Raw genomic sequence first — 12,907 nt, 5'->3', positions numbered from 1 at the left:
GTAGAGTGGGCGGGGTTTAGCCTCACTTCACACACTCTCCTGACCAATCAGGAGACAATGTCAGCTGTCAATCATGGTTTTCTATCAATAATTTTAACTAATTAAAACATAAATTAGTGTGATGAGAACATTTCCTATCTGCTGACAATGAGGGGGTGGGACTTATGACCTCTCAAAGAACAATTGAGCAGTTGAGGGAGGAGCTTCAGGAGGCAGGTGCAGTGTGTGCGTGTGTGTGTGTGTGAGAGAGAGAGAGAGGGAGAGACTGACTAACTCTCATTAGGGTCAAGCGAGATATGCAGCAGTGACACTCTGATCCTCCCTGGATAGTTTAATCAGACCAATCAGTCTACACACACACACATACACACACACACACACGCACACACACATATACACACAGAGAGTCTCTTCACACTTGACTTCTCCAGATGAGTTGGTCGTCACAGCGACTAATAAAGCAGTTAATAGTGTGGTTGTCAGGGCGGATTGATTTGTCTGTTTCAACACTGATAACACAGCTGTCATCTGTGTGTGTGTACGTGTGCGTGTGTGTGTGTGTGTGTGTGAGAGAGAGAGAGAGAGTTCATGAAGACAACAAGGACGAGTGAAGGTATTTGAGGTTTGTTTACTGAACATGAAAACAAAGCAGACAACTCTGATGTTACTTTGTTTCCAACTCACATCCATGTCACGTTGTTAAGTCCAAATGCAGGAATGTTGTCAGTCACACAAGTCAGGTTCAAGCCAGGTCTAAGTCACAACTTAGTCTGAAGTCGAAGTCACACCTGAGTCAATTTTAAGTTGCAACTTAGTCAAGTCTAGGTCACAAATAAGTCAGAACTGAGTCAAGTCTAAGTCACAACTTAGTCAAGACTAAGTCACACATGAGTCAAGTCTAAGTCACAACTCAGTCAAGTCTAAGTCTCAACTAAGTCAAGTCCAAGTCACAAGTAAGTCACACATGAGTCAAGTCTAAGTCACAACTTAGTCAAGTCTAAGTCACAACTTAGTCAAGTCTAAGTCACAACTAAGTCAAGTCTAAATCACAACTAAGTCAAGTCTAAGTCACAACTTAGTCAAGTCGAAGTCAGAACTGAGTTAAGTCTAAGTCTCAACTAAGTCAAGTCCAAGTCACAAGTAAGTCACACATGAGTCAAGTCTAAGTCACAGCTGAGTCAAGTCTAAGTCACAACTTAGTCAAGTCTAAGTCACAACTAAGTCACAACTAAGTCAAGTCTAAATCCCAACTAAGTCAAGTCTATATCACAACTAAGTCAAGTCTAAATCACAACTAATTCAAGTCTAAGTCACAACTTAGTCAAGTCTAAGTCACAATTGAATCAAGTCTAAGTCACAACTTAGTCAAGTCTAAGTCACAACTGAGTCTCGGGGACATTACTGGAGATCATGAGGTCATGTGAAGCTCAGGTACAACCAAGATTTAAACACACAACCTTTTTGTTGTGAAGCACCAGTGCTAACCACCACACCACTGTGCTCCTCCTGCTCCTCCTGCTCCTCCTCCTCCTCCTCCTCCTCACTGTTCCCTGATTCTCGCCTGTCCTGTTTTCTTTCCGGATGTAAAAAGAAAAATTCCGATTAAAGCGATCAATCACTTTTATTGATCTCTGAACGACGCTGCTTGTTAATGAACATCATCACTTCTGCTCTGCTCACTATTTTTAATGCTTATCTGTGTGTGACAGCATCTCTCAGCACACACACACACACACACACACAAAAGGACGTGTAGATTCTGACAGTTGTGGATGAGAAGCAGACGACATAAATTAGATGTTTCTAAATGAAGCAGATTCTTTTAGAATTCCCTCGTCTCACCTTGGATTTCTTTCACACACACACACATGCACACACCCACACACAGATCGACAACAAAGAGACTCACACACTCATTAAAACCTGAATCTGCGTCATGAAAACAAAAGGCTTAAAGAGACAGTTCAGAAAAGCATGAAAACATGGCCAAGAATGTGAATCTGTGTCTCTCTGTAAAGCGCTCACTCTCCCACACCAAACTCCACAGAGAAAATCAACGTTTTAAGCTCACAGTGACACAGGAGCTGCTGGCCCGCTGCTGCCTCGTGTGGTCAGTTTGTGTCACTGCGGTAAATCCGACACAGAAGTCGCAAAATAACACTTCTTTAATTTACTGATGGAGGCAGCAGTGGATCAACGACTGCTGTGTGCTGTGATATAAAATCGTTGGTTTTCTCTGTGGGATTTGGTGTGGGAGTGTTTGTTTTTACAAAGTTTGTCCAAGGGCAAAATAAAGCCGTTTAAGCTTTTGTAGATGTAAGATAGTGTAGATGTTGTTAGGTGAATAATCATTAGGTGTCTCTTTGCTGGTTCTCAGCACTAGGGGCCGCTCTCATCTCCGGTCAGTACCTCAAACAACCACACGTTTCAAAGACGTGAGACACACTTTAACTATAATATTATGTTATTTTATTCAGGGAGCGAGGGACATGAAGACAAGGCCATGTTCCAGAAAAACACACACACACACACACGCACACACACTGTGTTTGTGTGTGTGTGCGTGTGTTTAATGAGGCCTGTCCTCTAGGACTCACTGTTTCAGGCACTAATGACTTTATTGTTCAGAGATAGAGATGAATGGACGGACGGTGGAAGATATGTTTAATCTCACTGCTGCACATGACAACACACACACACACACACACACACACACAGGGAGAGCTAGAGTCAACCTCTCTGTGGGAGGACGGTCACAGGGACAGAGGAACTGACCTCATGTGTGACGTCACACACTGAGGTCACTGAACTCTCCTTGTTACTCGTTACTACCAAACAAAATCAGAAGAAGAAGCGTTGGTATTATGGTCTGTATTTATATAGAGCTTTTCTAGTCTTGATGAACTGCTTTACACGACATCATTTTTCACCCAAAGTCATTTTCTGGTTACATACTTGTACTTTTACTCAAATATCACCTTTAAGGTACTTTTTACAAGATATCAAAAACTCAAGGATCTACCGATACCAATATTAGTTCTTTATGATAATTTATGGCATTATGAACTTTGAAGCTGTGTTAACTGCACATTTCAAAGACACAATTCCCCAAATGTGGAACAAATATAGTTCTCCCAAACATGACTCAGCGAAAAAATGTAAATATATATATATATATATATATACATATATATGTGTATATATATATATATATATATATATATATATATATATATATACATATATATATGTATACATGTATAAATAGGCCCAGCTGTAGTGCTCACGGTTCGCCACTGATATACATATAGGATTTTTGGATTGTATCAGATTCTCCATTTTTAAATGTTTGATATCTGATCCAGTGATTTTGACCAATTTCAGATCGATTCTGATACCGATTCCCGTCCCTACTGTTTAAAGGTCACATCTTCAGGCTTTATAAAGAAGTAATGTATAAAAGCAGCTTAATTGCTCTATGTTCTATGAGTTAATAAAGGCCACATCTTCAGGCTTTATAAAGAAGTAATGTATAAAAGCAGCTTAATTGCTCTGTGTTCTATGAGTTAATAAAGGCCTTTTAGCAGTTGAATAGTTTTGTCTTTGACTTTGTTTCTACGTGTTTTCGTCCATAATCAATAATGTGAGTCCACAAAGCGTTCGGACCTAAAGAGTTGTTTTTTTTAAACGACTTGGAATTACAAACTTCGGGAGGCGCCGCACTTGAGAATTCATGAAATCTGAATCTAGAAAGTGGGAAAACAACGTCCTCTGAGGCCTTTATCTGCAGGATGAGACTGAGAGAAGAAAAGAGGTCTGAGCCGCTTCTCGCTTTTTAATGAGATCATTTTCTCAGATTTCTGTTTTTTTCTCTCTCCTCTGTGTCATTTTCTACACTTCCATCATTTCTGTCACTCACCCCTCACACAGTAATGAGTCAATAAACTCGACTTTAATGTTGTTATAACTTAACGAGAGACTGTCTCGTTATAACGAGGAAAGCCACTCGTTAAAAACCGACAACGTTCTCGTTATAGCATGAAAACTACGTCCTCTGTGTCAGCTCTACACTTCTGACAGAAACAGAACTCATCATGTTCTTTCTCCTCCTCCTCCTCCTCCTCCTCCTCCTCCTCTTCAATAATCACAGCATCAGGCTTTCACTGACACATTTCCGTGCCTCAGCTCAGCGGTGATTAAAAGAGAAGATGCTGATTTAACCAGAAAGTTGGACACAACCTCCCACCATCGCGACAGTGATAATTATCTCACTGACAAACAAAGCTCTTCCTGTGTGACACACGTCAGCCTGACCTGTGCTGAGGAGAGCACATTTTCACTCCTTCACAAACTTGAAAGGGACAGTTACCATCATTACAATCATGTGAAAGACGTTTTACAAAGCTCGGGACAAAAATGAATGTACGTCATATTCTTTTATTTCCTCTTTTGACACTAAGACACATAACAATTATCTAACATTATATTTAACAAACAAGCCTGTGAAATGACATTAAAACGTTTATTTTGTTTTATTTCATACAGTGAACATCATGACAAACTTTTGATATAAGAAGCCGTAAAAAGAAGACAGTCAGTGGCTCTTATTTTGAAAAGCCAGGTTGTAAGGAAGTGGTGGTTGTGTGTGTGAAGACAGAATTGTGGCTTTTGTTGTGGGATTTGTAAATGTCATGTTTCATGTTCATGTAATAATGCTTTTGCTCTTCCAGGCCTCTGTCCAACCCGAGGCTCGTGGGCCACATCCGGCCCAAGATACAATTATATCCGGGTCATGATATTAATTTATTTGTCTGTTTTTAATGGTACGGAAAGTAGAATTGTGTCAATATGTGTGTGTGTGTGTGTGTGTGTACCTGGTATTCCTCATGTTGTGAGGACATGAATCTGTTCACACAGTCACATTATAAGGGACTTGTCTTCCTCATGGGGACTAGAGTTGTGATGTTCATGAACGAACCAAATCTATTGAACGGCTCTTTAACATGAACGATTGGGAACCAAGTGGCAGTTGAGAAGCTCTCTTTTCTTTTTTTTATTCTTTTTTAAATCGCTGTGGCGCACAGAGCATGCACACACGAGCTCCTCCTGCTACTCCACTGAGAAGGAGAGCAGGAGCACAGCAGAGTACACGTGGGGTACTCTGTGCGGAGTGTCAGACTGTAGCTATGAACCGAAGGAAGTGCAAGTGTTTCTGTATTAATATATTTTTAGTTTTTTGCATGGAAGTTAATTGTAGCCTGCTTAGTTTTTTATTGTGCCACAAATAAAAAGGTGTTTTTAAAGGAGCTTTATTTACACAAAGTCACATTTTATACAAAGATCCAAAATAGTGACGGCTCTTTGAAAGGAACGGCTCCGTTCAAAGAGGGGTCAAAATGGGGACAAAAATCAAGACGCCTTAACATAAATGACTACATTTTAAGGTGAAGTCATGTTTTAAAGTTTGGTTAAAGTTACATTTAGGATTAGGATTAGGTCAGTAGTAATTATGGTTAAGGTTAGATTAAGTCTCCAGGAAATGAATGCAAGTCAATGTAATGTCCTCTGAGGTCATGGAAACCAGTGTGTGTGTGTGTGTGTGTGTGTGTGAGAGCAGTGATTGACAGGCGTTTGGAGATGAGCAGTAAACACTTTATGGATTTTTTCATGTATTTCTCACAGTGCGGTCGATCGTGAGGTAGTTAGAAAAAAAACAAGATAACGATCATTTAACGTTTAGATTTTTAGATTTTATACATATATATATATATATAGATATATAAACATACAGGAAACCTCTGAGACATGTGATTTATATGTTATATTATTTATATACTAATAATAATAAGAGAAAGGTGGGTGTTTTCAATGTACCGGCTTTGACTGGGTTGTCGTTTATTGTTAAAATAAAATTTTTAAGATATTAACGGATGTTAGCTGACAAAACGTTTCATTTGGCAGATTGTGCAGGTGAGTCAGAGCAGTCTGCACGTGAATATTGAGCTTAAAGTCAAACTCACTGTAGAAATGATGTGACGGACACACATGAGTGAATACTGACATTTCATTCTGATCTATAGACTCTTATTGTACAGAGTAATTACGTTAAAGTGGTTCTTATTATCTATGTGTGTGTGTGTGTGTGTGTGTGTGTGTGTGTGCGCGTCAAATCCTTCATATTTCATCAATAACTGATTGATCTCTCGTTGCCAGAGGCCGATCTGATCGTTATGAGTCTCTTCATGACTCGGTGCAGATTGGTTCATTGGTTTTTTGCTCTGTCCCCGGAGCTGAATCCAGGGGTCAAAGTTCACCAGTCATCAGCAACATTAATGTAACAGAGACGGACAGATGGAGCGCAGAGGGAGGGAGTTTTCTGCCACATTTTGCCGCACAGGGGAATTAAAATGATCACATATATGAAGATAGAGTGATGTTTTGTCTGGAGATAAATGTGTTTTATTGCTTTGATTTTAAGGGTTTTTGTTTTGTAAATCACACGCTGACATTAGGTAACATTAGTCACCTAGTTACACCTTTTTCTCTATTTCTTTTGTGCAGAATGCTGCTATTTAATTTATTGTATAGGAATGTGTGTTTAATAGGTTAAAAACGAAGTGATGTAATCTGAACTGTTCCTTTAAACTGCCTTTAAGGTGAAGAGATAAGTGGAATGTGTCCCTGAATAAGAATAACACACTGTTACCGTGATTCTGCAGCAATCCATTACAAGAGAAGACATGTAACAAAGAAAACCTAATTTCTTTCTACCTGAAGAAAACACAGTGTTACATAAGCTCCATTATTGTCCACCATTACACCTCAGGCCTGTGATCAGCGCCACCATCAGGATGCATCAGGTACAAGGCAAATTGTTGTTTTTGTGGGGTTTGTGGTTTCTGGAGTTTCCCAGAATGCATTGCATGATCCTGCAGTTAAGTTATAGTAATGTTAAATGTTCTGAACTCCATTGTTAATCTCTGTTTATTGTGTGTGTGGGCTTTACAATCTCTGTTATAATGGATGTATGTTGTTTACCATATTAGTGACCTGGATTTGAGATTATTTTAACCATTCGAACACTACTATGAGAACATTACTATGTTAAAAACGTATATACAGAGGCTTTAAGAAATATACAGTGTCTACTATCCTTCTTTTTCAGCACAATCTATAGTAAGTATTGTATTTTTTTTAATTTCCACCAACTCTATAAGCACACCTGAGCAAAAGGTACTTTTATTTTTAAAAAACAGATTGAATCTGTGATTTTGGAAATACGTCACGGTTCAATGTTCACTTGGTTCGTTTTATGAACAAAAATGCAATAAAAACGGTCTATTTTGTGACTTTTACACAATTATTGATACTAGCGGGTTTTTTTCTTTAAAATATGTGATACAAAATCAATCACTTTAACTCAACAACACAGAAGAAGATTAAATAATGCATTTTGTAAAGCCTGATAAGATAAACACACACACACACACAGTATGTCGTGGAAACATGTTAATTGTCTTTTCTCACTTCTTAAATCTCACCTTTTCAAACAGGAAATGTACCAGTGTCATTAAGCCTTTTTCAAACAGGAAATGTAAGTTTGTGTCACTTTTGTAAACCAACTCACGCTCCCACACCAAAGTCCACAGAGAAAATCAGCGATTTCACATCAGGGCACTTGGGAGTTGTTGACCCACTGCTGCCACCGTCAGTAAGTTATTATAAAATGTTATTTTGTGGCTTTAGTGTGGAAATTGTGTCTTTTATATTTTACTTAAGTGACACAAAATCACCAATAGAGGCAGCAATGGACCAGCGCCCCCTGTGTCCCCTTGAGCTAAAAACGCTGATTTTTTTCAATGGACTTTGGTGTGGGAGAGTGAGCGGATCACAAAACAACAGGAACTTAAATTTCCTGTTGAAAAATGCCTAATAACAGTGAGATAAAGCAATACAGGTGCTCTTAAAATATGGTAGATTATATTAGGTGAGGTTAACTCAGGGTCAAAGGTCAACAGAGGTCAGATTGTGGCTTTATATCCATACACATGTACTGGATTAGAGTTTCTTATTAAAAAAAAATACCTGACTCTTACTCACACAAACACACGTGTTGTGTATCATTGAACTGTCAAGCTTTAAGCTGATTACGTGCAGGTCTGAACTAGGTCACATCGGCGTGTGATGTTTCTTGCCACGAGGGAGCTACATTTATGTCTATTTCAGTTTAGTTTAGTTTATTTATTTTGAAGTGAACATTTGATGTGAACGAAACAAACCAACCCAGCGAGCACATGCGAGGCCACCCCTGCAGAGTTCAGAGACATCACGTCAGCTGACAGCGAGGTAAAAGGTTTGTGATGCAGCCGGGAGCCAGGCCCCGGCCGGACCTCAACTGTGACAAATGCAATTTTAAACTGCTGCTCAAAATAACCGGGGGAGCAGCGGCGCAAACACATCGGCGCTTAGATTGCCCCGATGCAGCTCGTTAATGTGAATATGAATAATGTGTCCTCTTGTTCTGGTTCAGGGTTTTAATTAGCCCGCGTTAGGACGAGTCAGTAGCTCCTCTAATGAACTGAGGCTGCTCTGTCCTGGTCGACTCACGGACCTTCAGGCTGCGCACGGCCATAAAACAACAGCTCATCAACCCAATGTACAGCGGGGGGGAGAAAAGGAGGATTCTGACGAATCTGAAGGCTCTGAGACTTTGTCCACCAGAGGGCGACTCCACTAGGAACTCATGAAGTCAACAGGCCGCTCACACACACACATGCCCACACTATTTCATTCATAATAACATTATATTGTTGAGGACATGAGTGGGTGATGAGATTTACATCTCAGAGACCTCGGTGGACTCTTATGAAACAGTTAATTGGCCATTAAAACGTCCTTTTCCAACAGGAAACTCAAGTTTGTGTCACATTGTAAACTCCCTCACTCTCCCTGCACCAAAGTCCATAGAGAAAATCAGCGATTTTTACGTCACAGCACACAAGAGTTATTGATCCACTGCTGCCTCCATCACTAACTTCTAACATGTTAGTTTGTGACTTCAGGCTTTGAAAACCTTTGTTCAGATTTACCTCGGTGACAAAAATGTACCGAAACCAGGCAGCAGTAGACCAGCAGTTGTGTGTCCCCACGAGCTAAAAACATTGATTTTCTCAATGGACTTTGGTGTGGGAGAGTGAGAGGTTTTACCGAGAGACACGAGGGTCAATTACCAGTTGAAAAAGGGCTGATTAAGAGTGAGATAAAGCAGTGGACACACAGAGAGACAGAGACACGTGGACACAGAGAGACAAGTGGCTAAAATTGATTTGTGTGTCAAAAAAACTAAAAAACTATTCCTTTAATTTACCGTTAAAGTCAGATAACAGACATTTCTGTGTGTGTGTGTGTGTGTGTAAGGTCACCTATTGTTGTGCACTTGTCAGACTTGATCAAATCGTGACAGTGGTGGGGGAAATGGCAGAGAATGTTCTCGGGGCTGTAAACACCAGCAGCAGCTCTGAGTAATTTGTTTTGGCGAAGCAGAGCAGCGGCGACCATTTGTCGTTTGCTACCATTCTGTGCTGCTGCACACAGCCCGCAGCCCGGCACGCTGCTGTGACACGTTTCCCCGCGCTGCAGCGAGACGAGAGTGGGCCTGAGCGAGGAGGCAAGGAGGCAAGGAGGCAAGGAGGCAAGGAGACAAGGAGACAAGGAGGAAATCAGGACTGAGGTCAGAGGTTGGAGGAAACAGGACCTCATCAGGACGCCAGGTCTGAGCTATGAGACAAGTTCATGAGGAGATAAGAGAAGACGTCATCAGGACACGATAGGTCTGAGTGACCGGGAGCTTTGGGGAGCTTAGAAACGATGGACCATTATCTGAGGAAATTAGGTGTGGAGAGGAGATGAGGATTGTGTTCAGATGAAACAGGACATCATCAGGACTCTACAGGTCTGAATGTCTAACAGAAACACAGCAGGACCAGTGACTGAGTCTGTGTCTGAAAACACAACAGTGGTAATAACGTGGTCATCGTACAGAGTGGGACATCTCGTCCTCTGACGTCCTACAGGTCGTACTCAACAAGAGCAGCACTGGATTCTGGGAAGAATCCTGCTGAGTCATGATGGACACGCACTGCAAACTCCCTGTTCCTCCATTTTGGGACCTTTTTATGTGTTTGACTCTCACAGGGTTAAAACTATTTCACGGTGGATGCTGCTGCTGCTGCTGCTGCTGCTGCTGCTGCTGCTGCTGTGGAGTGGAGACAGTGTGGCCTGTGGACATGAAGCTCAGGGCACGTTTGCTGTGGACTGTCAGGTTTTATATTCCAGATTATATACAGATTAGTTCTGCTTCTGTTCTTTGCCTAAAAATATAATTAATTTGAGGCAGAAATGTCCTGACGTGAGTTCCTTCCCTTTTACCTCAGAATCAACAACAACTCACACACACAGGGGGACAGACAGAGACATGTGGACACAGGGGGACAGACAGAGACATGTGGACACAGAGAGAGAGAGACACATGGACACAAGAAGACAGAGACACATGGACAGACCTTGTATCTTTTGATGTATGTTTATGTCTTTGTGTCTTTTTTCTGTCTCTCTTGTCCATCTGTCCTTAAGGTTAACAGTTTTCACAAAACAACTCACACATGGGCTGCTTGGACACAGGGAGACAGACACATGGACAGAGAGAGAGAGAGACATAGAGACAGAGACAGGCTGATGGAAACAAACCTTGTCTGTTTATGTCTTTGTGTCTCTCTTCTGTCTCTCTTGTCCGCCTCTCCTGAAGGTAACATCTCTGTGGTAGCACATACACCGGTATGGACATGGATGCTTGTCTCTGATGTCCCCACTGTCATGGCGACCTGACGCAGGTGTTTCCCAAAAGACAATTAGTCGTGATGTCGTCGCCCGTAAGAATCTGAAGCCGCGTGACACATGATTTGTCCAGCGTCGCCTGTAACCGGGCTCCTGTTGGACGATACCAGCTGTCAATCACATCGGTGTCCACTCATATGTCCCACACTTAATCATCTACTTTGATCTAAAGTGGAACAAAATTTAAGAAATGTACATTATGATCTAAAGAAGAAGATCTGAAACTAGTGATGGAGACATGATGTCCTCAGAAACTGACGTTATAAAGTGAGAAGTAGACTAGTTGTTTTTTGTAACCAGGGGAGTCGCCCCCTGGTGGCTGTCCAATATATTCTAACTTCCTGATTAGCTTCACCAAGCAAACTGGAAGATTATGTCCACGTTTATATCCGACATATGTATTCCTGAGCGTCACCTGTTGACAGACGAGGACACAGGAGGACATTAAAGTTGGAGGACCTGTTTGGAGCAGATCATTTCCTCTTGTTAGCGTTGTCCTCATCGATCGTCCTCTTCTCCCTGTGGACTACAATCTCCTCCACCTGATAAGAGTCCACGGGGACCAGCTGTGTCGTCCCCGTCCCCCCCCCCCCACACACACACACACACACTCAGTCATCCTTCTGTCTCATGTGTCCCTCTTCGCTTGTGCGTTGTGTCTCTGTGTCAAACACAATAATATTTGATATTTGAATAAGAATCTTCCTGGTTTTTCATCTGTCTCCAAGTGTCCTCCATCACTTACTTTTACTCTGTGTGTCCTCTCTCTGTCTCTCACCGTGTCTCACTCGGGTTAAATGTGGACAAAAAAGCTGACTTTCATCTTCACATTCATCTCCTGAAGAGACTTTACAGTTGTCCTCTCCATCATTCTGAACCAGTCTGGTCGCTCTCCTCTGACCTCTGGCATTAACACGACATTTCCACTGCTGCTCGCTGGATATTTCCTCTGATATTATATTTTTTATTTTCTTTCTCTGTAAACACTTGAGTGAAAATCCCGACATAGCATTTCTGAAATACTCCAGTCCAGCAACAACACCTCACTCAAAGTCACTTTTCCTCCTCACTGTGGTGCTCAATTTGAATTTCAGTCTTCCATCTTGTTCACGTTCACATGAGTTAACTGCCATGTGATTTTTACTGAGTAAATTGAACAAGTGTACCTAATAAAGTGGCAGTTTAATCATGTATATTTATATGAATGTGGTGTTTGCATTGTACTCCACAGCTCACTGATGCACCTGATCATTTACTGCCCCCTTGAGGACGACATGTGTCACCATAGGTACTGCATACGTGTGTTGTAGAAAGATATACATGTATATAAAGACACTGCAATGGATGTGAAATGAAGGTAATGAAACCAAGAGTCTCTTTAAATGTTTCATTTCAATCTGAATTAATTTACTTTACTTAAAAAATGTGAATAAAAATTGAGCTGAAGATCCATTTAAAAACATATTGGTATTGTTATCATCATCGTTACGTTTTCTGTTGGAGAAAAAAAGAAAAAATAACATGAAAATGAACCCTTTTCCAGGTGTTTTTCATGTGAATTTAACTGAGGATGAATCTCTTTCATCCTCAAGTGTTTGCTGCCATCCAGTGGCTGTCAAGTGTAACTGTTATTTATAGAATATAATAGATATTCTTTATTGATCCCAAACTGGGAAATGAGAGTGTATCAGCAGCAAGACACACAATATACATAGAATAAAAATAAATATAATACATAGAATAAAAACATGCTGTTAAAAACTGTGAACTGGATCCCTGTGGGCTTTTGGACAGAACCAGAACAACAGACAGGTTTGTATGTGTGCATTATTTCATAATTAGACTACTTATTCCTGGATTATAATAGTGAATTACTTCAGTAATGTACTGTTTTAGTCCTGATTAATGTACTGGATCAATGAACTATATCAGCCATTATCATGGATGACTGTAGTTCTACCACACAAGAATAAATTACTTCAGTATTGGATGATTCAGTACTGTAATAGTCTGG

Source organism: Solea solea, chromosome 19, assembly GCF_958295425.1.
Source record: "Solea solea chromosome 19, fSolSol10.1, whole genome shotgun sequence".
Taxonomy (NCBI): Eukaryota; Metazoa; Chordata; class Actinopteri; order Pleuronectiformes; family Soleidae; genus Solea; species Solea solea.
This window is presented reverse-complemented; position numbering follows the sequence as displayed.